General features: G+C 47.7%; 1 protein-coding gene and 1 pseudogene across 1 annotated transcript in view; one reads left to right on the top strand and one right to left on the bottom strand.

Moving 5' to 3' along the window:
- Positions 1 to 25511, bottom strand: part of SPAG5 (sperm associated antigen 5) — a 620821-nt gene that overhangs the window by 453071 nt on the left and 142239 nt on the right. The gene's annotated exons all lie outside the window — the stretch shown is intronic.
- LOC144824972 (mothers against decapentaplegic homolog 6-like) lies at positions 11883 to 12690 on the top strand (annotated as a pseudogene).

Raw genomic sequence — 25511 nt, 5'->3', positions numbered from 1 at the left:
AATCCGTTGGCGTCGACGGCGCGGAAAAAAGGGAACTGACGTCATCACGCCGATGAGGCCCTATTATGGTTCCAGTGACGTCAGCGGGGTCGCGAGCGGAGTCGTACCCTCTGTGACGTCGTCCATGACATCGCCGGCATGGAGAGCTACAAAAAATTCGAAATGGCTACTGCGCAGGGGATATTCACAAGGTGAGGAATCCACTGGCAGATGTATCCATCAGAAACCCAACATTAAAAGTGAAAATTCCAAGAAAAAGGACACGTTTGTCATCATCTTGATGAACAGAACCTATATTATACTGTTTACTTTTATGCGTGTGCATAGAACGAATAGTTTCTTACCTGTCGGTGTAGTTTTGCAGCTTGAAGATCTTTCTGGATTCACTATGCTGTGGATTATTCCGTGGTCTAGTGGATGGGTCCGGAATCGTAGTCTTTTCTTTGGGTTTTTTTGGGGGGGGTTTTCGCAGCCCAGGTGGGCGTCGATGTCCCACCTTTTGGTGTCCTTCCTGTGACGTCGGCATGCTTCCTGCGGAAGCTCCCACCCTTGGGCGCCATCTTCGGATTCTTTTTTTCCCCGTTTGTGTTTTGTTTCCGAATAGTATGGCAATGTTTGAATATTTGTTTCACCGCTTTTTTCTTCAAGTATGTTCAAGTCTTTGCCCCGTTTTTACCACCTCTTATTCCAGTCTCATCTTTCTGGTGGAGGTGGGTGGTTTCGCTAGTGAATCCAGAAAGATCTTCAAGCTGCAAAACGACACCGACAGGTAAGAAACTATTCATTTTGCAGCGTGAATCTTTCTGGATTCACTATGCTGTGCATCGACTTTGTAGCGGTTTGTCATCATTGTGGCGGCTGGGTGGAAGATGAGCTTTGATTTTTGAATATGTGCTGAAGCACCTTCTGTCCTACTTGTGCTTCTTTGTTCATTTGAATGTCCACACTGTAGTGTTTTGTGAACGTGTGCACTGAAGCCCAATTTGCCGCCAGGCATATGTCCGGAATGGGAGTGTTAGCCAGGAAGGCTATTGTTGCTCCCTTTTTCCTGGTTGAATGGGCCCGTGGCCCCTCTGCCAGTTCTTGCCAAGCTTGTTTGTGGCAGAATTGTACTGCTTGCGCGATCCATCGTGCAATTGTATCCTTAGTGACTGCTTTTCCCATGAAACTGTCTGCGAATGACACAAAAAATTGTTTTGTTTTTCTGTGATCCTTAGTTCTCTCTATGTAGTGCATGACAGCTCGACTGGCGTCCAGAGTGTGCAGTGCCCTCTCTGCGTTTGTCGTTGGTTTCTGGAAGAAACTAGGTATTTGAATGGTTTGGTTGATGTGGAACTTAGACACCACCTTTGGCATAAAGTGTGGGTCCGTTCTCACCACCACCATATTGTTGTGAATTTGTATGTAGGGTTCTTGTAGCGTTAACGCCTGTAGCTTGCTCACCCTGCGCAGCGAGGCGATTGCCACCAGGAAAGCTGTCTTCAAGGTTAGCATTTGTAGGGAGGCCTTATGGATCGGTTCAAAGGGCGCTTTCATGAGTTCCGTCAGTACTAGGTTGAGGTTCCACGCTGGTGCTGGTAACCTCTTTGGCGGTGTGATCCTTTTTGCCCCTTCCAAGAATCTTTTTACAATTTGTGAAGTAAAAAAGCTTTTCCCTGTCTCTCCTTCAGTGTAAGCGACTATGGCTGCCAGGTGTACCCTTAACGAGGATGAGCTCAGATTAGCCTCTAGCAGGTGCGTGAGGTATTTAAGCACTGTTGGGTCTCTTGTCATCTTGTTGTGCAGCTTTTCCTTTCTGCACCATAGTGTGAACCTCTGCCATTTGGCCACGTAGCACTTCCGTGTGCTAGGTCTTCTTGCCTCTCTGAGTACCTTAAGGGTGCTCTCAGGTAATTTAAGGTGTGCGAATTCTATGTCCTCAGGAGCCAGGCTGCCAGGCTGAGGCTTTCTGGTTCTGGATGCAACACCTCTCCGTTTTGCATGGAGAGTAGGTCTTTCCTTCTCCCAAATCTGTGGTGCACTCTGTGTCATCTCCATAATCTGCGAGTACCAGGTCTGCCTGGCCCACTGTGGTGCCACCAGTATCAGGGTCATGTTGCTCGTTCTGCACTTGCTGAGTACCCTGTGTATCAGGGGGATCGGCAGAAAAGCGTAAGCAAATGTCTTTGACCAGCTTATCCATAGGGCGGTGGTTCCCAAAGTGTGCGCCGCGGCGCCCCGGTGCGCCGTGATGAGAAGCCAGGGGCGCCGCGCCGCTACCCAGGATGTGGCTCCTTTGTGCTGAAAGTGCCCTCGCCCTCTGCATTTAAATGGCTCAATTAAGAGCTCAGTGAGTTACGGCGGGCGAAAGGACTAAAACTGTAGCTGCCTAAAGGAAGAGATTGAACAGGTGCCGACCGGGTTAGGAAGGTATGTGTTTTTTTGGTGGGGCAAATGGGGAGTTGCACAATTACATTTGGCGTTTCTTTTCTAGCCAGTTGTTTACATTGCACGGAGCACTGGCGATTTCTAAATAATGGAGTCTTCCTGCTTTCTTATGTTTGTTGTCTAGAGATAGTTGGGGGGTATGTACGTGAAGTGCTTTCAAACAAAACTGATGTTGATATATATGATATTTATTATAGAGGCTCTACTATATCATGACACTGTGGAGTATCAGGGGAGGAAGCAATAAAAAAATCGGGTATTGCCAAAGCCAATATGATTTGCCTTTAGATTTTGTCAGCCGACCTTTAGATTTTGTCAGTGCTGGTTGCCGCTGCTGAACCGCTTCTGCAGAAGGAACTAAATTGCTAAAATGCTTTGTTTTTTGTTAAAATGCTTTGTTGATGCTAGACCGTGTCAGCAAAAAAAAGCAGCAGTGCCCACTGCAGCTTGATGAGGCATGTACGTACATGCAAGAATAAACATTTAAAAGCAAAGTGGGACAAAGAGAGCCGGAGAAGCAACAGATGATCTGACAGCCTGGGGGAACTGGAAAGAGCAACACGGAGAGCAAAGGAGGCAGGGATGTGAGTAGGAAATAGCACATCGAGGAGAGGAAAACACCTGCACGCCCATGGACTGCTAGAAAAAGAAAAATAGTTCCCTGAATGTTAGAAGTAGAAAAAGTATGCAAGTCATCATATCAAAACCAGTGTACCAGTGGCGGAACAAACCTAGGTGGATGGAAAGCCATTGAATAAGAAGCAAGTAAACAGGATGGACAAGAAAGCAAACCATTCATGAACAGTGGTCTGACCCATAGACTACACTCAGTTTCGTTATTGTGTAATATAGATCTTAAGATAAATGACAGCTAAAAGCTGTCGGTAGGTGAGACATGAAAAAAATGAATAGAAAAAAAACTTTGGATAAGACTGTTGCTTTTCATGATTTTGGCCTGTACTGGTGTTGCAGTGCTACTTTTCAGAAAGTTCCAGTTCCCTTTCTGGTTGTTAAGGGCCTATGTTTGTGTAAGGACATTTGATGACACCTGGCTATTGCTTGGGGATTTCTAATTAAGGTATATCCAGATATGATGCTGCCTTATTTATTTAAGCTTCTTCTAGGAGTTGAGTCTCCAGTGATACTTGTATGAAGAGCTTTACAGAATATCAAAGCTGTGTTTTTACACCTTATCAATGTGCAAGGATTACTATGTAGCGTAGTAGTCTGTGGCACTGCCATGGTTTAGGAACAAGTTAGTTCCCAAAGTGTGCGCCGCGGCACCCCGGTGCGCCGGTTAAAAAAATGGTGGGGAGCCACGGCCAACAGCCAATTAGGTCAAGGGAGCCACGGGTCAAAAAAGTTTGGGAACCACTGCCATAGGGCATTCCCCAGTGACCCTTCTCCTGGTTGCCTGGATGCGAAGTGCTGGCATTTTGCATTCTGGCGTGTTGCAAACAGGTCTATTGATAGAGTTCGCCACCTGTCGAACAGTCTCCTTGTCTCTTGGGCATTGAGCTCCCATTTGTGTGAAGCCGATGTCTGTCTGCTGAGCCAGTCCGCTTCCACGTTGTCCTTCCCTGGCAGGTGAATCGCCAGTAGATTTACTTTTAGTGGGATGGCCCATTTCCATATTTCCTGCGCTAGTTCTGACAGCGGGGCTGATTGTGTTCCTCCCTGCTTATTTATGTAGAACATCGCTGTTGTGTTGTCCGTCTGGATCAACACTGTTTGGTTGTACAGCTTCGTCTGGAATGCCTTTAGTGCGAGGAACACGGTCTTTAGTTCCAGGTAATTGATGTGTTTGACCGCATCCGCTGGTGTCCACAGACCCCTCAATCTGAGTTTTTCCATGTGTGCTCCCCATCCCTTCTGGGATGCGTCTGTGGTGATGGTCACAGTTGGTGTTAGAGGCTTCCCTTGTTATGTTTCCTTTGTTCCACCATGATATCTCCTCGTGCACTGCGTGCGTTACAACCACTAGATCTTCCCGACAACCTGTAGCTTGTGACCATTGGTCCTGTAGCCACTCCTGGAGTGGTCTCATGTGGAGACGTACATTCGGCACTATGTGTATGCATGAGGCCATCATGCCCATCATCTTGCTCGCCGTCCTCACTGTCAGAGGACGGCCCTTCTGGTAGGGGTGCGCCTCCTTCACCAGTGCCAGCGTTCTCTTCTCGCTGGGGAACACCTTATCCTGTACGGTGTTGATCTGCGCTCCCAGGAAAATTTTCACTTGTTCTGGGTTCATTGAGGATTTTCTCCAGTGGATGGAGAAACCCAGGGCCATTAGTGTATCTGTCACTCGCCGTGCGTGCCGTGTGCATGTCTTGTATGATCTTGCCTTTACTAGCCAGTCGTCCAGGTAAGGGTATACATGGATCCCTTCCCTTCTTAAGTGTGCTGCGACTGCTGCAAGGCACTTTGTAAATACCCTTGGTGCTGATTTTAGTGCGAATGCCAGTGCCGTGAATTGATAGTGATTTGTGTTGATGGCAAATCTTAGCAGATGTTTGTGCAGCCTGTTCATTGGGATGTGCAGGTAGGCATCTTTGAGGCCTATGGTGACCATGAAATCCCCGCCTTGTATCTGTGGAAGGACCTCTTGCAGGGACGTCATTTTGAATTTTGGGGTTTTTATGTATTTGTTAAGGAACCTTAGGTGCAGGATGGGTCTCATTGTTTCGTCTACCTTTGGTACCAGGAAGTACGTGGAGTACACCCCCTTGTTCCTCTCTACGGGAGGTACAGGCTCGATAGCCTCCTTCAACAGGAGTTCTTGTGCTTCCCTTTGAAGTAGCTCTAGTTCCTTCTTTGCGAGTGCTCTTCTTTTTCGTTTTCTGTTTGGTGGTGTTTTTTCCAACTCTATGCAGTATCCGTACTGTATGGTGTTGAGAATCCATCTATCTGTAGTTATTTTCTTCCACTCCTGGAGGAAACGGTTCAATCTTCCTCCCACCGGTGTTACGTGCTCTTGCATGTGTAGTCCGAGCCACTCCTCTTTGTTGTATGTGTGCTCCACCCCTGGAGTTGTTGAGAGGGTGTGCACTAGTAGTGTGGCAGAGTCACTTGGAGGTGGGTTGTTGTCCACCTCTTCTGTTTCCCCGGCCATTCCCCTTCCCGCGAAAGGACTGGCCCCTCTGTTGGTATTGCCAGTGTTGTTTTTGCAGGCCCTGTTGCGTCTGAGTGTCGCCCTGGTGTGACTGGTGGAAGGTCTGGTGCGACGTTCCCGGCTGTTTTCCCCCTCTCCCGTTTGGTCTCCGTGACGGGGTTCCTCTCTTCGTTCCTCTGAATTGCAAGGCCCCCATGGATCTTGCGGTGTCGTTGTCCTTTTTCAGCTGGGTGAGCTTTTCGTCCACTGATGCTCCGAACAGTGTTTCGCCGTTGGATATTATGTTGCACCTCCGGTTTAAAACCTGATATTCTGAGCCAGACTTGTCTCCTTTCCGTGATGCCCAGCATCATAAGTCTGCTGGCTGTGTCTGCACCGTCCAGTGCAGTTTTTAGGCAAGAATTTGCCACGTTCTTCCCTCCTCTACCAGGTGCGTAGCTCTTTGCTGGTATTCTTGTGTGAGGTGTTTGACCAACTGGCCCTGGTCGTCCAGGATCTGGTGTTGGTGTCTGTTAAGCAGGGCGTTGGAATTCGCCATGCGCCAGTGTGTTGCGGCATTTCTCTCGATCTTTCTCCCAGTCAGGTCCATCCTTCTGCTCTCCTTGTCTGGAGGTGGTCCTGATGTTGTCAGGACATTGGCTCTTATCCTTGTTGTTGCCGCAATGATGGAGTCTGCAGTGACCGTTCCCTGGATGTAGGGTGGGTCCTTGGGAGAGTGCTTGTACTTCTTCTCCGTCCTGGGTGTGACTGGTTTACAAGTCGCAAGCTCTTTGAAGGCCTCTTTCCCTTGTCCTTTAATGCTTTCGAGCATTGGCAGGTACTGGCTCCTAGTTTGTATTGGGAGCAGTGTTTCCACGAGGAAATCCGCCTTCGGCTGTTCCTCCTCTAGTTTTACTTTGAACGCTGCTGCTGCGTTCTTGATGACTTCATTGTAAAGACCAATGTCGTTGGGCAGCGAGGGCCTCGCCGGATATGTGTCCACTCCCTCTTCTGGACTCTCGGCTTCGAGGTCTTGCCACTGTAGGTCCTGTGTGTCCGAGTATGATGAGCCCTGAAAGGTCTCTGGTCGTCATCTTCCTCCTCCTCGTAGTAGGGGGTCTCTTATTCTCGATATTCCAGATCTACCTGGCTTTCCGACGGTCCTTCGACCTCGAACTCCTCTTCTTCCTCGACGAACTCGACCACCGGTGGCTTTGGCTTCGACGGGATTGTATACGCTTTCATCCTTTCATCGAAATCTTTCTTTCGCTGCAGGATGTTCTCCATCTCTGCCTCGAGTCTTCTCTTCTTTCTTTCCATCTCGGCCGCCTGTTCGGCGTCGACTGATTGTGCCGGTCTCTTCGTCTGGCTTGATGGCCCAGAGACGGGTTTCGGCGTCGAGACGGGTTTCGGCGTCGAGACGGGTTTCGGCGTCGAGACGGGTTTCGGCGTCGAGACGGGTTTCGGCGTCGAGACGGGTTTCGGCGTCGAGACGGGTTTCGGCGTCGAGATGGGTTTCGGCGTCGAGACGGGTTTCGGCGTCGAGATGGGTTTCGGCGTCGAGATGGGTTTCGGCGTCGAGACGGGTTTCGGCGTCGAGACTGGTCTTGCGTCCTTCGTCGACGTCGAAGAGGTCTTCGGCGTCGAGCGTTCCTTTTCGTGGACGCTTTTCGACGACCTTTGTTGGTCGCCGCCCTTCGGCGCCTGGGAGTGCCTTCTGCAAGGATCCGCTGGCCCTGGGTGTTGCTGCGGACACCGGAGCTTTCGGCGTCGGCGCTTTTGGGGTCTTGCCCTCGTTTTTTCGAGAGTCTTGGGCAGACTGTCAAGAGTCTTTCGGGCCTTTTTGGGGCGTTGAGTCTCCTACCTTTTCTGGAGTCTTCATAATATCGGTCTCTACGACCGTGTAGCCGTCGTCTTCTTCGGCGACGTAATCCTCCTCGTCGGTCGATAGTCCCAGGTCTCGAAGGGACGGAGGTTGGACCTTTCCCTGCATGGCGAAGTTAGCTCTTCTTTGCCTCTCTCTTACTCGAAGGGTCTTCAGCGTGAAGGCGGAGCAGGCGGTGCCGTCCCTGCTTTCGTGGTCGACCGGCAGGCAGAGGTTGCAAACTGGGTGCTGGTCTTTCTGCGCGTACTTGTGGTGGCAATTCCGGCAGAATTTGAATGGTGTGTTGTCCATCTCTTGCGTTCAGGGGGCCCCCTGATTGTGCATGCTCTTCTGGACGTCAAAGTTCCTCGAAGATCTTCTTCCTTCGTCGTCCCCTTCGATGCTGTAGTCTCACTTTGTCTTCTTAAGTCTTTTCCTCCCAAAAACTTGGTTCTTGGCTTCTCTTTTCTCCACATCTCTGGAGCCCTCTCGGGAACGATCCAGACCCAACGGCAGAAAAAAGAATCTGAAGATGGCGCCCAAGGGTGGGAGCTTCCGCAGGAAGCATGCCGACGTCACAGGAAGGACACCAAAAGGTGGGACGTCGACGCCCACTTAGACAACGATAAAAAACAAAGAAAAGACTACGATTCCGGACCCAACCACTAGACCGCGGAATAATGCACAGCATAGTGAATCCAGAAAGATTCACGCTGCAAAACTTGTTGTATGTACTTAGTCGGAACTCTGGGTCCTAGTTTAGGGGTTTTCCCTCACGTGTGGCACCACATCAAATTGTTTTCTCTTGCAGAAATGTTCACACTACTGGTTACGTGCCGTTTGAGGACCTGTGATAATTATACCCCCCCTTTTACCTAAGAGGGATTCTACCCGACACGCTGGCTACAGGACGTGTTTCGGACACGGCTCCGATCCACTAAACGGCGAATATCGAAATATAGTACTTCGCACTGCCTAAACACAGAGAATATTTCTTCACCACGAGATTTCTTCACAACGTCTTACAACATTTTTAATATCAGTTCTAGATCCAGCTACTGAGGATTCAACTCATATCACAATCTTATTTCCCTGAAGAAGCCCATGTTTGGGCGAAACTTGTTGGCTGGTTCCATCAATTGCATATCAAGTACATCTGGAAATAAAAGACCAGAAACGACTCTCTGATTACGTTTTTTTATTGATGTGCTTTTTTTGTACCAACTGTGTGTATTGCCTCTCATCCAACTAGCTCAAATAAGAGGGAATTGCCACCAACAGTTTCTAGCTGGTACTCCTTCCTTCAGCTCTAATTTCATTTGACTTATTCTCTACAATTGGATTATTTGAATCCATCTTGGAAGCAGTGGTTGTTGGTTTCTTGCCGAAAGAGATTATGTAGTAATAAAGTGTCTTTCTGATGCCAATCTCCTATAGACGCCTCCTTGGCAAACTCTGGGGATGTGGCAGCATCTGATCTTTCCCTGATATTCAACAGTCTGATTTTCAATAAAAAATGTTTTTATTATCTTTACACTTATTTGGTTGAGACGGATATGACAGTACCGCTACGTTGTCACTCCTTTTTGGACTGATTCTCAAAGAGTGAATGTTTATTTTATTTTACCACTCTCATAGATTTCCATGTGTTCTTTTTTTTAACAGAACTTTTGCAAAAGTTTGATCCATTTTATCAGAGACTACAATCTCAATTTCTCTGCAAGTGGTCAAACATTTTTTCAGCTATAGAGCTACGTGCCGTTACCAACTGATTTTGTCAGGCTCCCCACTGCTTGAATTCATATTGATAGTCAATTACGCTAATCTCAGTGTGACTACATCACAGTTTGCAGTACATCATAAGCATCCCTAGTCTATCAGTTATATTGTCACAGAAGCAGTTGTAGTTTGAACAAGGCGAGGGATTGTTTTCTTCTTGAGAAGGACTGAAGCTCCGTTTTAGTTGTTTTTAGGTTTCGCCTGCGATGGCTGCGCATGCCCAGTCTCGCTGGCGAGATCTTATGATCTTGAGGGATATTCACTAGCTGGCTTTAAGCCCCGCCCCTCTTTCCCATTGGCCAGCGTCACCGTTTATGCTAAACGGTGGCCGGCCATTGGGAAAGAGCACTTTGTGACGAACAGTTTTCTCAGTTTGAGCCGTACCACTTGGACTGTCTCACTTGACTTACTGCCGTCGCAAAAGGATTCTTATCTTTATAGGGCCATGTGTTTCAAATACATGGCCCCATAAAGATAAGCTCAGTCGCGACTTTGCTTGCTTCTTGGTAAAGCTGTGCGAGGGGGCAGAGCTCGGAAGCAGCTGAGGGACGCCTCCATTTCACAGACTGAGCCCCCCGCATCTGTGGCCCTGCACACTCGAAACCACAGTGTTTTATCCATTGCAATACAAGCGCCCCGAAGACTCTCCACGCCAGAGCAAGCACATTGTCATTCTCCTCCCGTTGGGGCTCCCTCGGTGGTTAGAGTATCAATTTCAGCTACATGAACTTGAGGGTTCTCTCAGTTTATGGCCTTAATTCTTTAATTTTGCCACTTTCAGCCTCAGAAACTGGAGGGGCTGGTGACGCTCATGCAAAGAGGATGTTGGCACTTTGTGACTCTGTGAGCTGATGGTTTTCCACTTTTACGAGTAGTTCACACCCGGATTTACCTGGCTTTCCTTGGGCGTGCTGTGACGCCACACACGGACGTCACTTTAAACCGAGTTTCTGCGCGCTTCGTGGAGTGCGTGTGAGGGATAGAAATGTAGGATCACCCCAACCTGTTTAACCAAATGTTATTACAAGGACACTTTCCTACAATTTGGAAACAGGCCTGCATCCTGCCTCTCCTAAAATAAGCCAACCTAGATAATACGGACCCTGCCAACTATCGTCCTATTGCCAGACTTCCTATTCCCGCCAAAATCTTTGAGAAACAGTTAAACACTGAACTTTCCAACTTTATTGAGGGGAATGGAATCCTGGATCAGAGTCAGTTTGGGTTCAGAGCTGGTCATAGTACCGAGACAGCTCTTATAAAAACCAAGGAGGAGATCCGTAAAACACTAGATGGTGGAGGGTCGGCCGCCCTTGTTCTCCTCGACTTGTCCGCGGCGTTTGATACCGTGGACTATATAAGCCTAGTCAACCGCCTACAAACCATCGGGATAGGAGGAAGGGCCCTCTCCCCCCTAACACCTTTCCTTTCAGATCAAACTCAGATGGTGCAATTGGACAACTTTCAATCTGCACCTTTTACCCTCCCATGTGGGGTGCCACAGGGATCCTCTCTGAGCCCCACATTGTTTAATATTTACGTCTCGGAATTAGCCCCTCTGATTCGGAGTTTTAATCTATGTCCATGACGATACTCAGTTGGTCATCTCAGCTATGGATAAGGACATTAACTATTCAACCAAACTCCATGATTGCATGGTCTCCTTGAGCGACTGGATGGGGAGACATTGCCTCAAGCTGAACTCAGGAAAAACTGAGGTGGTGCAGTTTGGCAGTCTTTCCCCTCAGTGGTCTCCAGTCTGGTGGCCAGATACACTGGGCATCAGTGGATAAGGCTAAAAATCTGGGGGTCATTATAGATGAGAAACTTAATATGAAGGCCCAAGTTTCCAAGGTGATCTCTTCCTCTTTTCTTACTATTAAAATGGTACGGAAAATTCTGCTGTTCATCCCTATAGGCTCTAGAAAGACTTATGACCTCCCTGGTGTTATCCAAACTATATTATTGTAATGGACTTTATATCAATCTGCAGTCCAATTTACTTAGAAGGTTGCAGGCAGTACAGAACGCCGCAGCCAGACTGGTCCTGGATGTCCCTAAATATCAGTCCACGAGTGCAGGTATTAGGGATTTACACGGGTTACCAGTCGGCCAGCGGATTAAGTTCAAGGCTCTCTGCATAGCCTTTAGGGCCTTGCATGGAGATGGTCCACGTTTCCTGAAAAATTTGTTTGGCTGGTACTCTCCCAACAGAGCGCTTCGCTCAGCCAATGCCTTCCTGATGCTCATCCCCAGAATTAAAAGATCTAATTGGGGAGGAAGGAGTTTCAGCTATAATACTATTAAGGAGTGTAATGCTCTTCCACTCCCTCTTAGGAAATCTCCCTCCCCGTTTGAGTTCAGGAAGTCGCTTAAAACTTGGCTTTTCAGATTCTAGTTCTCAGTTCTCTTGGAGACCGCGAGCGCCTAGACACCTTCGGGTAGTAGTGTGCACAATAAATTGGTATAACATAACATAACCCCGTTTTGGATGATTACTTGATGTTTGCGGGCTCCGGGCGGGCATCTGTTGTTTGCAGTTTGATGGACGTTTTTTTCAGAGGGACCGGCTAAACATATGCTGCCCCCGGAGGGGTGGTGCACGGAGCCCCTTGCATCTCCGGGTTCCTGACCCCGAGGGGGACTAGGGAGCCAGGCAAGATCGGACCCAGGAGCCGGGGGAGGAAGGAGGGGGGAGCAACTCCAGATCCTCGTCGCATGTTCAGGTCCAGACGCTCCAGTGTGGTCCGGCACCTTTGGAGAAGCCGAGTGCTGCAGCAGGGGGAGCATCGGGCCGGGAGGCGTTATGGGGGCTGCTCTACGAGCCCCAGGCCAGGCATGGTGGCGTTGCTGGGACCGACGTGGGGCAGAATGCAGGTATTGCTGGGATCTCCTGGGGGCATCATGGAAGCCCCACGGAGACCCCTGGGGGAGGAGGGGGGACTGGGGACACCTCTGAAACCGACAATAGAGAAACATTTGCGACCCCCGAGGGGCTGGATGGAGGCGCAGCAGCAAGCCCGGAGGACTCAGACAGGACGGTGACCTGCTGCCTCTTCCAGGACAACTCTCCCTTGAGCCCCCGCACCCCGACATCCCCCCAGTCTCCAGCCATGGGATCCCCATGGTCCCCTGTTCCGCCCGACCCCGAAATGAAAGCAGTCACCTACACGCTTCTCAAGCGCTTACGGAGCCTCGAGCCGCTGCTGGAGGCCGTGGAATCCAAAATAGCTATGGTAGGGGGCTGTGTCCCACTGCCCCCTCGCTTGGCCGAGCTGTGGGAGGGGAGCTCGCCTGCCTCCCCCAGTGGCTACTCTGCAAGCTCTTCCGCTGGCCCGACCTCCAGCGCCCTGCCGAGCTCAAGGCGCTATTGGGCTGTCAGAATTTCGGGAGGTCAGAGGACAGTGCCTGCTGCAACCCCTACCACTACCACTACAGTCGTCTGTGCGGGCCAGGTGAGCTGGTGACGGGTGTTGGGTGTTGTGGGAGAGAGGGATGTGGTTGTGGACAGTGTTGTGGGAGGTAATGTGTTGATTCGGGTCACAGCCCATGCTTCTGATGGTGGACACTGTAGTGTGTCTCTGGAGTAGCGGTGAGCCACTGTGTCCCTGAGCGAGAGGCCATGCTAGTGTTGGGATGGACGGCGTTTCTTCGTGTGTGTGTGTGTGTGTGTTGGGGGGGGCATAGTTGCACACGATGAACCAGTATCTCTCTGTATGGGGGATGGGATGCGGGACAGTGCTTTTTCGGATGGATCATTGTTTCTCCGTGGGAGAATAAGGGGCACCGTTTCTCTCGGGAAGAGAGATGGAGGCTCCTCAGGGTGGACGGTGGCTCTTGGGAGCCGAGCTTGGATGGACCGTGCTGGGGCGGGGTGTGTGACATTGTCGGATCAAAAGAGGAGCATGGACAGGGCTTCTCTGGGTGGAAGTTACTGCTCCGGGGTGGGCTGTATGGGACAGAACTTCTCGAGATGGGCACTTTTTTTTGGCAAGAGACTAGAGACTGGGACAGTGCTTCTCAGGATGGACAGTGTTGTTCCGAGGAGAGTTTGGGTCAATGCTTGTCAGGGTGGACAGTGTTTCTCAATGGCAGAGTACGGGACAGTGCTTCTCAGAATGGACAGTGTTTCTCCGTGGGATAGCATGACTGTTTTCACATGGTAGATGTTTTTTCTTAGGATAGAGTCCGGGCACCGGAGTGTGGGCAGTGTTGCACGGGAAAAGAGTATGGAGGTGGGTTAGGAAGCGGGTGTTTCTCGGGGGTGGGGAAAGAATCACGTTCTATCTGGGACAGATGCTGAGATTGGCAGATTCACCTGTGCCTGGGACAGACATCACTTTTCTCCTCGTGTGGTGTTGCATTATCCGAATAATACCTATGATTTGCTTCTAAAATGTCCATGATGTTAGTCACCCGCTTGATCCAATGGGTAATTTAGTATGTTATTGCGTGGGTTGTTCTAAAAAAAAAAAATGCAAAGTAGAGTGTCCAGGGGTGTTATGATCGGAATAGGGTGCTGTACCTAGGAGCCCTAAACCCTCGAGTGCTATGGTTGCGCAATGCACCTTTAGGCATAGCACTCCTCCAAGGGTGCAATGCGCAAATCCTATCCTCTTGGGTTCCTTAGAATGCTTAGTGTACGGCATATAGAAGTTCTCAAAAAGGTGCTGTACCTTTGAATGCCAGGAGGGCACAGTGTGTACCCTTGTGTGCCAAGTCTCTCCCTTAGGCACATGAACAGACTCCTAGGCAGAGTACTGAAAATGAGGCCACAAGCACAACTGTGCAGTGATGAACATACATTACATCCGCTGTGGTTCTACCGTTTAAGACACCCACTCATCCTTTCTCTCCTTCTTAAGCAGCTCTTCTCCTGCCTTTTTCCATAGAGGTGGACCCTAACACTTCGCCATCCTCAAACATCCTAGTTAAAACCTTGAACTCAGGCTTCTGCCTTTCACGGTCATCCGCCTGCCGTTACCTTACTGCTAGATCTTTTGGCTGCTTCGGATACTGTTGATTATTGTACTTCAGTATTTTTTGTCATCATGTGGGCTTGACATGTGGAATAAAATTCAAATTTGTTCCATAAAGGTACCCCCAAACTAATTTTCCCGGGGCTCCCAAAATCCTTGACATCCACATGTGTAGCCACGGTCAGTCTGGGACACGAAATACGCCCGGGCACCAAAATAACAAGCATTACAAATGCAGTAGGTCTCACCTTTCATTAAGTAAAAGCCATTTGCTTTGATATATAATACCATTAGCAAAGCAAATGGCTTTAACTTAATCAAAGGCCTTTCACAGGGAGCTCCCGATTTGGATACTGGCCCCATTTATTGATATGGGGCAGCACATGTCCTTTCACTTCTGGAGGGAGGACGGCTGCGAGGTCCTGGGTGACCTTAACCCTAACGAGACCTTTCTTACATATGAGCAGGCAGTAGAGGCCTTTGGCCTTGGACGGGGACAACACCTACACTTCCGGGGACTCCGGGAGGTGGCGAAGGTCACCTGGCCCCAGTACGAAGACGCGCCACCACTGACACACACCTTGGACATCCTCCTCTCCTGCGGCAAGGGGCGTAGGCTGATTTCACTACTCTATAAGACCATGAAACAGGACTCCACCCCCCGGTGCCACCGTCCCGGGCAGCCTGGGAGGCGGATCTCGGCGCCCCGCTGGACCAGGGAAAGTGAACGCGCGCAGGTTCCCTCACACGCAAGGTCTCATGTAACACAAGGTTTAAACTGATGCACTTCCATTTTTTACACCGCACCTACCTAACCCCAGTATCACTGAAGCGTATCTCGGAGGATTGGAGAGACGGATGCCTTAGATGTAACGCCGAGAAAGTTGGCTTCCTGCACTTAGCCTGGGACTGCCCTCTGGTTCAGCAATTCTGGGTGGGGGTGGTGGAGCAAATAGTCGCAGCCACAGACCTTCGGATGGCACTCGAACCCATACATTGTCTGCTTGCACTAGTCCAGAAGCCCAAGAAAAAGAAACTTTCATATAAGTTCCTGCAATTAATAGTGCTAGCCAGGCGCAGGGTGGCGATAACTTGGATGGGTCAGAGGGCCCCGGAGGTGTCCACTTGGCTCAGAGACGTACGGGAGTGGTCCCTGGCAGAGGAAAATCACATGCAACTCACTCGGAAGGATGAAAAGCTGCAGGATGATTTAATGGCCTGGCGCGTAATGTGTGCGTCAGGACTGGCAGCAGAGGAGCTCTCCTCACATGGCACAACTGAAAGTGGGAGCAGTGGGTTGGACACACCCGTTGGGTTTGGGTCTGATGGGGAGCAGGGTGGAGGACACCAGTGATATTCTTCACCTCAATCAGCGCCATGCCTGGTTCCTTTCTCACGGTACCATCACAGTATGCTTTTGTATCCCTTCCCATGAGTCCATTCCCTCCCTAATGCCGCCTGTAGTCCTAAGTGCCGCTAATGAGGTTGTCCATCTGCATACATACACTAATTGGATGCCAGTTGTGTGTTATTGTTTATAATGTATAAACTGAAAAATAAAGTTTAAAAAAAAAACGTAATCAAAGGCGAGACCTATTGCATTTTCAATGCTTGTTTCAATCCTTTTCAATTGTGCTATAATCTGCAGTATGTCAATTTACACCATTTTTGTAGACTGGCCTCAAATGTGACTTTCAACAAGGAAGATTTGCACCCTCAGATGCAGAGCTAAATGGTAGATTGGCATGACCAGTGAGCTGATCTCTAGACTAGGGACGGTGACAGAACGGGGAAGTGGGAGGATCGGAGCTAGTAGTGCTTTGTGAAAGTCTATGCCAACGCCCACATAGCCACTTGCCAGATGTCCAGGACTGGCACTCCGTGTACTAATGCAGTGGTAGCAGATTTGGCCCTGACGAAATGCACCCACAAGTCTTCTGGGCTGCTTGTTCTCCAGTGAGTAGCTGATCTTTATGCAGAGAATAATTCCTCAAAAGATGGTCTTTTGATGCACTGCCTTGCCCTTCTTTGCTCTTGAAAACTATTAAATGAGCAGATCTTCCACTTGATGTCCCTTGTTCTGATCTTTATAGAAACTCCATGCTCTTATACGATGCAGACTATGGAGGCTCTTTTCCTCCTTAGAGGGATGATGTGAAGCAAATTTTGCACACATCTAGCCAATTTTAAAGCAATGAGAGACTATCTTTAAGGTCAGAAGTGTTAAGAGGAAACTGCAGTGGCTCAAAAAGTTTGCACATCAAGAAAGGGAGGACAAAATTAAGGTCCTACTGGGTCATCACAAAAGGGTTTGGTGAGAACAAATGCTGCAAACTCTTCCAAAAAGCTCATCACAATAGGTGATCTGAATAACGAAGGATGATCCGACAAATGCAAGAAGGCCAAACAAATTCAATAAAGTATGTTTCAAAAAAATAAGAAGGCCAAACAAACTGACAATTTGCCCCAAACAGTGCTCACTGCAGGTCCCTGCTGTAGCAAAAAGATCAAGCCAGGGCTCTCCCCATAGTTGGAAGACTACCTGTACCACCTCCAGAAGCAACTGCCATTCATGATCCATACGTCCGCCTGCCATTTAAAGATCCGGACAGGAGATTCACCACATAAGAAATCCCTTGTTGATTTAGCCCCTTCCAGAGGCGCAAGGCCTACTGCTACAGCACCCAAGACTCCACCCTGCCCTGCTTGATGCAGTACCACATGGCAGCAGCACCTGCACCAGGCCTTCACTTGATAATGGGCAGGAAAGCCTTAAACCCTAAGGAAATTGCCTTCAACTCTAACAAGCTGATGTGAAGCCAAGTCTTCACCACTGGAGACCATAGGCCTCTGATCTTCACCTCTCAGAAGGCCTTTCCAACCCAGCAGTGATGCACCTGTGACCACCGTCAGCTCTGGGTGAGAGGGGCCTGCCATTGATCCAATCGTGGTCCAGCATTCACCATTGTATATCTTTTGCCATCTACTCCGAAATATGGATACGATCCAACAGATTTTCCTGATGCTGTGCCCACTGAGATTTTAGGTGCCACAGCAGAGCCCGCCGGAGCTACCTGGCCTGCATCACCAGCAGGATACAGGGGGTCAAGAGTCCCAGCAGCCTCATCTGCACCAAGATCCAGGGCAGAGGGTGAAACATTGGGATCATAGCCCGAATGTCCCGTACTCTCCATTCCAGAGGAAAGGCACAAAACTGTACTGTATCCAGAACTACCCAGATGAAAGGGATAGTCTGTGAAGGAGTCAGCTGCGACTTCGGCACGTTGATAGTGAACTCCAATTTTGTTAGGAGGTTTGCATTGCCTGAAGGTGGTTGATGACTGCCTGGGGCGAGAATGCCTTCAGCATCCAGACGCTGAAGGTGGGGGAAGACTGGTACCCCAGCCCTTCACAGATGGGCTGCGACCACTGCCATCACTTTCGCAAACACCTGACGGGCACTCCTATGGCCAACAAGGAGCACTGCAAACTGAAAATTATCCTGGCCCACCCCGAACCTCAGGTAGTGTCTGTGACCCTGCAGGACGGGGATGTCCTGCAGGTCCAAACCCACCATCCAGGTCTAGGGCAGACCAGACCAAAGTTAGTCTGAATTTGTCCTGCCACAGGAAGAAACAGAGGGAGAAGATCTAAAACAGGACAAAGGCCTCCATCTTACTTTTGTAGAAGGAATTGGCTGGAATATCCAGTTCCTACTTCCTAAACCGGAACCCTCTCTATGGCACCTTTGGCCAAAAGGCCCTGCACTTCCTAATGTAAGATAGGTTTATTAGATGGTCCTCCATCAGTCGCCCTGAAGGCCGTTGAAGGTATGGGAGGGTAGAAAGAAATGGGACAGCATAGGCCCAGTGGACAATTTGGAGGACCCACATGTCTGTCATGATGGATTGCCACTCAGAGGAAATATCTGATTATGCCTCCGATAGGGTGGTTGTGTGTCAAAAAGGACACCAATGCAGTTTTGCAAGTGCAGCCGCTGGATGGGTGGGATATAGACAGACGCTGGCCCAGCTGTCCTCCGTGTCATTGAGAGTCACTGCCTCTGCCACAAAAGGTGCGGAATAAACAGGGGTTCTGCCCACATTACCCTCCCATACCTGGGCAAGGAACATCACATGGATGAGACAGTAGAACAAAAAGGTACTGAGGGATAAATTAAGCAAACGCTACTTCAAAACAGGAAACAATTTATTAACCTGTTTTCTACACTCTTTTTTTCAACAATAAATGATATAATTTTTGCAAAGGACAAAATATTAAGCCACAAAACAGGGGGGGAGGTAACCAGACTATATACAGTAATCAAAATTAGGTAATTACAATATATACAAATATACAACTATGTACCCTAAAAAAAAAGGAAAAACAGGGGGGTAAAGAAAACACTATTAATTATCTGTCGACGCAGTCGCGGTCGCGTTTCCGCCAGTAGTTTCTTATGGCTTCATCAGGACAAGGGTACTGAAAAAATATATATACAAATACAATTTATATAATTCCTAAAAACACACTAAGCCGCAAAGAAAGACTCACCCATTTACAACGATGCAATGACCACCAGAAAGTTAAAAGCGTGAAAGTAATGAAGTAAAGGCCACGCCTCATTTAAGTGGAAACGAAACAGAACTCCAAAAGGACCAAATCTACACATAAGTGATAAAAAAGAACACGGATTATAGAAACCCAATCACCAAGGACACATTCTTCTGTCCACCGTGTGCCTACAAATAGATATCAGGGGGCATGCACTCACAAAAGCAATAGACCAATTCAAATGAACATATGCAGCCAACACAAGATTCTAAATACCTGCAAAATGTAGTGCACGTGACCCCCCCAGTGGGAAGTGCGGGGGCACCACCCTGGGGGTTACAGACGACCTCTTTCCAAGGGTCAATCAGTTCACGCTTTTCCTGAAATGTATATGAAGGAAGAGAGCCAAAAACCGAGTCTATTAACTTGTCGGTTACACAGAACCATAGGTGAATAAAGCAAGTCAAGCCACATACAGGATTCTAGCCTACCTTCACAAATATCCGATTTAGGTGGAGGGGAAGGATTATTTCGTCGGTGTCAGCACACCCAGACTACTTACACGCCCTCAAAAGGAATAAACAGGGTTACCTGCAGTCAAAATAGAGAGAACACAAAACAAGCCACAATTGCAGTTACTCCCCGCGTGTGCACGGACATTACTCAGTGCTATATTAAAGGTCCGCATGCGGATGGGCGGTCAAACATGCCTACCTCTGGTGCTACAATTCCCCCAAGTCACACACGATTAAGGGAGACAATCCGTCTTCGTTTGGAAAGCTCCGCCGTCCATTAGTCAGGAGACAATCTCACGGACAGGGCGCGCAGCGTCATAAAAAAGGGGGACGTCTCGGGGGGCGTTCTGATCTGCGCGCTAGAATCACACGCATAGAAACAGGACAGGGGGTTGTTATAAGGAAAAAGACAACAGACTGCAAGCAAGCGTCGTGTCTCAATGGGACTCTCCTCTACCGTCTAAATATCCACACATCCACTCCAAGAAATTAAATAAAGAAAGAGCAGCCAGAAATCTTGGGAAAATAAAAATAACAGTAACAACACCACCTAGAATTGTGATTTATTTTAAGAAAAGGGTGGGCATTGCACCGACGCATCTGGGTTAACAATCTAATCACGATGCATCGAACAATACTCAAAACAAAATACCAATGACACCGTGAGTTCACAAACAACCAAATAAAACAGGTTTGAACGATCAAAATCAAGTATGGATCTATATTGCGGATAAAATTACTCATTGCATATGCTATGTCGTTCCTGAAGCTATTCAAAGCAGACTGGGTCCTAAGAGAGCTCCCCCGATAAAAGGGGTATCATCAGGGGTACTCATCTACGGGTCCAGGCAGCGTTAATGAACAGCATTAGATTAATGCCCACAATTCATCACGGTCATTGAGACCCCTGGTCGCAGTGTGGTATCTTTCGATTAGTCTAGCTTCTGTACAGTTTAGCTTCCGTTCTAGCTCTACTTTGTTTTTTGCTGTCACCACTACAAGTACTGCCCAAGTAAGGTCCTCCTCATTGTGTCCACATTCTATGTAGTGTTGCACTAGCGGGGCCCCACTAGTCTTACATCTGATTCTCGATTTATGTTGGCCTATTCGCATTTTGATGGCTTGTGTAGTTTGTCCTATGTAAGCTAAATTACAAGGACAAAGAACCACATACACGACGTTCTTGGTGTTACAGTTGGAAAATGAACGCATGATGTGGTTCTGGCCATTCACATCAATGCTTTTTAGATCTTTAGAATTAGGGCACATAGTACAGTTCATACAACGAAAATGTCCTATTAAGGCAGGCAGGCCTAGTAAATTCCTGGTGTCTTTTTTGATCTTGGGCTCTCTACTGGCTCTAACCAGGTGTTGTTTGATATTCTTTCCTTTATGGAATGAGAACAGTGGTAGAGGAATCTCAAGATGGTCAATGATTCGCCAGTTTCTTGTAATGATTTGCTTGATTTTATTAGCCTTAACATTAAATGTTAGAACACAGGTCATGGCAGTTTTCTTACTTGTACCTTCTTTAGGGGTCAATAAAGTCTCCCGAGGCGTAAACCACACCCTTTTAAGGGCGGCTTTCACTAGTTTCCTCGGGTACCCTCTAGAACATAATTTATTCACAAGGATTTCTGCATTGTCAAAATAATCCTTCTTGTTGGTGCAATTGCGCCTGATACGCAAAAATTGCCCATATGGCAAATTCTCTTTAACACTCCTAGGGTGTCCACTCGAGAATTCAAGTAAAGTGTTTCTGTCTGTGGGTTTGGTAAAAAGGCTGACTTCTAGTGTACCACCGTTCTCCAAGATCCAGACATCCAGAAAGTTAATTTTTTCATTGCTACAATTCATTGTGAATTTAAGGTCAGGGGTGCAGACGTTTAGCCATTCATGGAATCGGTCTAGGTCTTCTTTATTCCCATTCCATATCAAGAAGATATCATCGATGAAGCGGACCCACCTCGACAAGCAATGTAGAAATGGGTTCGCTTCACCAAGGACATATCTAGTCTCAAATTGGTCCATCACAAGGTTGGCAATTTCTGGGGCAAAACAACACCCCATTGCTACTCCTTTCAGTTGTAAATAAAGGACCCCCTTGAAAGTGAAGAAACTGTTTTTTAAACAAATTTTAGCCAGCTCAATAATAAATTTGGTTGGCACCTGATGGGGTCTATTCCTTTTATCGAGTACCTGTTCCATCACAAGGAGTGCCTCATCCTGAGGGATGGATGTCGAAAGAGACCAACAACTGTTGGTCTCTATCGAACATCGAGCCCTCCACCTTGTGGATAAAATCCATGGTATCTCTGATGTAAGCCTGTGTCTGACAAACAAAGGGTTTAAGAAACGTATCAATGTACTTAGCTAGCGGCTCAAGCATTGATCCACATGCCGCAATAATCGGCCGACCAGGAGGGTTAACGACATCCTTATGTATTTTTGGTAATACATACAAATTGGGAGTTTTCAGCATGGAGGTATTAAGGTATTCATATTCCTTTTTGCTCAAGAATCCGGCATCTAGAGCTTGCGTGGTGAGATGTAAAATCCTAGCCCTTACGTTACTTGCTGGGCTATCTGATATTTTGCGATAGTGTGCACAATTGCCCAACTGTCTTAGTACCTCTGTGTCATAATCATTACAGTCCCATACAACGATCCCCCCACCTTTATCAGCTGGTTTTATTACTGTTAGGGGGTTGTTAGCTAGTTTGTCCAAAGCTAACCGTTCTTCTTTACTAAAGTTAGACTTAAAGGAAAGTTTCTTATCATTCAAATTGTCTATTTCCTTGAGGACCTGATTCTCAAACAACACAATTTCGTCAGGCATACTTGCACTATCAGGACAAAAAGTCGATTTGACTCTCAACCCACTTACATTGTACTCAACAATCTCCTCTTGATCAGAAAAGAATACTTTCAGTCTGATCTTTCTTAGAAACTGTAAGACTTCAGTCTTAGTGTCCACCGGGTCTTGAACTAGTAATGGCACAAATGAAAGACCTTTCTGTAGGACCTTCAATTCTATAGGTGATAAAGGCTCTTTAGAAAGATTATAAATTGGAATAATCTCTGTATCACTCATTGTGGGAGACATCAATAGCTCGTTCCCCAGGTTATTTACTCTGTCTACCGCATGTAGACCCGTTGTCTTGTTCGAAACAGGTTCTGGTCCTGTATAGGTGGGGGTTGTGGGAATGGCTGAAATTGTTGGAACTGGGGTGGCCCCCATCTTCTTCTGAACCCCCTGCCTCGGCGTCCCCCTCTGCCTAAAAAAGGTGGCGGGCCTTGGGGGTATTGCAAAAAGGGTTGATATTGTTGGTATGGTTGATAGTATGCTCCTCCGCTTTGGTCTGAGTCAGACGAGGAGTCAGAAAATGTGAGAAACCTTGTCCTTGATCTTCCCTTGTATTGAGGATTCAGTGCCCCTGGAGTAGTATTTTTGAAGAAATCCTCTTTCAAGTAGGGATACACTTGCTCAACGGTAAAGTTTTTTATATCTCTACTCAGTTTAGTGGTCTTTAAATTAACAGTATTGGTTTTAAAATCAGCTAATGTTTTACCAATACTCTCTAGTAGGCCTTTCGCATCCGCTATGGTGGAATCTCCCAGTATTTCTTCCTCTAACTTTTCTATTTCTTTTAACTCGTCTTCACTGATTCGTAATGCAGTATTGATTGATAAAACAATCCAATCCTGAGAACACTTTGTTCCCACCCCACTGAAGTCCAACAGATACGGTTTGTCTTGGAGAAAGATCATGGGAATATTCTTAACTTGTAGTCCGACGGGGATAGTATTTGTTTTTAAATACCCTAATAGGACTTCAGCGTGTAGCTGTGTCCGCGTGTTTTTCTTTTTTAATTGGGTTAATCTTTCTCCTTTGTCGGAACTTAGTGGTCTATTCCCGCTTAAATCTGCTCCTAGCAAAAGGGATAACATTTTTGAACAGGAGGAGTAGTCTGGTATGAACAGATGGGAAAACCTCTACAGTAGCCTTGGAGAGAGTGAAACTGTTGGTAGACTTGCCCTGTAAGAGCAGAAAGGCTCAAGGAGAATGCTCGGACTCTGCTCTCCTTAAAACATTCCAAGGCCAGGTCTGCTTTGTCACCATAAAGCAAGATCGGTCAATGGGCATGTCCATTAAAGAGCCCTGAAGAACCCAGAGAAACCAGTGGACCTCATCCTGGCATGGTGCCAGAGGGCCACATTGGTACCAATGGCATGCCCCGAGCAATCAGCTGTGCACAGACCTGATAATATTATCACAAATGTAACCTTAAGGGATACCAGAAGGTCATCCGGAACAGCCAAACTGTGTCCAAAAGGCCATGGGAGTAACGGTTGAAGACAATGCTGGCATTTACTAATCTTTGAACCAGGTTTGTGGAGGAGAAAAGTTTCTTTCCAACGGTCTCTATTCTTTGGGGACATGATCAAGAGAAGTGGTGGAAAAGGAATTGGGGTTTATCCTGCTGGTGGATGCCTGCACCACCATATTTCCCTGAGTTGCCTGCTGTATTAGGAAGGCAGACTAGCCAGGTGCAGGATGGTAGTGACTGGTGATTTGTCTATAAACTAGGGGCGCTGAACAGGGCTTATCCCAGGTCCCACTTATCAGTAAGTGCCTCATTAAACAGTAAAAGAGGCTCAATGAGAGTCTGTCCACCTTGCAACACCTCAGTTAAGACATTAGTCTTCACCTCCATAGTGAGCAACTGAAGGTCTAACAACTCAGCCACTGTTTGCATCATGACCGTGAAAGATGCACTTTCCTCTATGGCTGGATCCGGGAAAGAGACAAGGCCAAAATCAGGCGAAGTGTAAAGCCCACAGGCATTCTGAAGTTCCTCATACTAATTGTCCTCATCATATCAGGAAACTTCCTCACAGTTGTAGTCATTCGAATGTGTACCAAATGAGTTGATTAAAGTTTGGGCCCTACAAAGCCTTAAGGGCAAAGTTTCTGAATCGGGTGGGTTTCCAAGACGTAGCGCACCGGTCACCACTGGGTGCGACTTCAGTCGAATTGGCTGCAGTATCATTTTGGAATCAGATAGCACAATAGGATGTAAATCCTCATCCAGAATCAATGGTCTAGGAATTGGCGTTGATGCTAGAGGCACTGACACCAGGAAAGGCACCGGAACAGGTACCAGAGTCTATGTTGAACCCAAAACTGGACCAAAGTGCAGAGACGGCACAGAGGGGAGGGACCTGCCAGTGGTTGCCTGATTGAGGGCCCTGAGGATCCGTGGGGCCCAAAGGTGTGCCGGGGGAACCAGTAAAGTGACAAACATACACAACTTACCCTCGTTCAAATTTACATGCTGCAACGTTGCTGACAGACCTGGAAAATCAGGGTGCAACGGGACCAGAATCTGAACCTACTCCGATGGAGATCACGAGCAAAACGGACAGGCACGTTGAAGCCCTCGTGCCTTCTTGAATTTGAGAGTACTGTTAAGGGACCAATTTCCACTTATATTTATTGTTTTTCCTTAGCTCACCTAAAGACTTTGAGAGTGACGAGTACCTGCAGCAGGAGCAGGACTGATCTTTCTAATTCAACCGGTCACAGAGCAGTCTATTCCTATGTTTGGACATATGGGACTTGACTCTGAATTCCCCAACGGTTTCCATTTTCATCTGGGTGCAGGTAGCAGGCCTTGGGTTCGTGGACCGACCCCACGCACCACAAACAGACTTTGTGAGGGTCCATCACAGACATTGGTTTGCAACAGCACCTGCATAGTTTAAACTCTGTTGTTTTAGGGGGGGTTGACATTTTCAATGCACACTGAATGAATGAAAAAATTTAAGATCTGGTCAGGGACCAAGGAGAAGCTCCAGATCTGCACCTGAAAGTACGAAAAGGCTCTGTTATGTGCCTCTGCACGGCACTTCCAGAGCGGAACAACGTTAGCGCAGAACTGCACAACGATATTAACAGAGCACAGGAGAGAGAACTGCTCTGAAAGTTTCTGTATCCAGCCTGATTCCTGGTGATTATTTCCAAGGTGAGGAACCAGCAGTTAGAAGTATCAATCATAAAAAAGGGCCAGCTTTGCACTATCATCAGGGTTCAATCAGAAACTCAACAAGCATTGGCATAGCCAATAGGTCTCTCCTTTGGGACATTATAAGTGTTTAGCCATGCAACAGTTGATGTTGCAGAAAGGATTTTGTGCTGCATAATTAAATACTTATAAGGTCCCAAAGGCGAGACCTATTGTCAATGCCAATGCTTGTTATAGAAAGAAGTCAAGCTGTTTGTACTTAAACCAAAA

This window comes from Lissotriton helveticus, chromosome 3_1, assembly GCF_964261635.1.
Source record: "Lissotriton helveticus chromosome 3_1, aLisHel1.1, whole genome shotgun sequence".
NCBI lineage: Eukaryota > Metazoa > Chordata > Amphibia > Caudata > Salamandridae > Lissotriton > Lissotriton helveticus.
The sequence above is the reverse complement of the archived record's forward strand: the minus strand, read 5'-3'. Positions and strand labels throughout refer to the sequence as shown.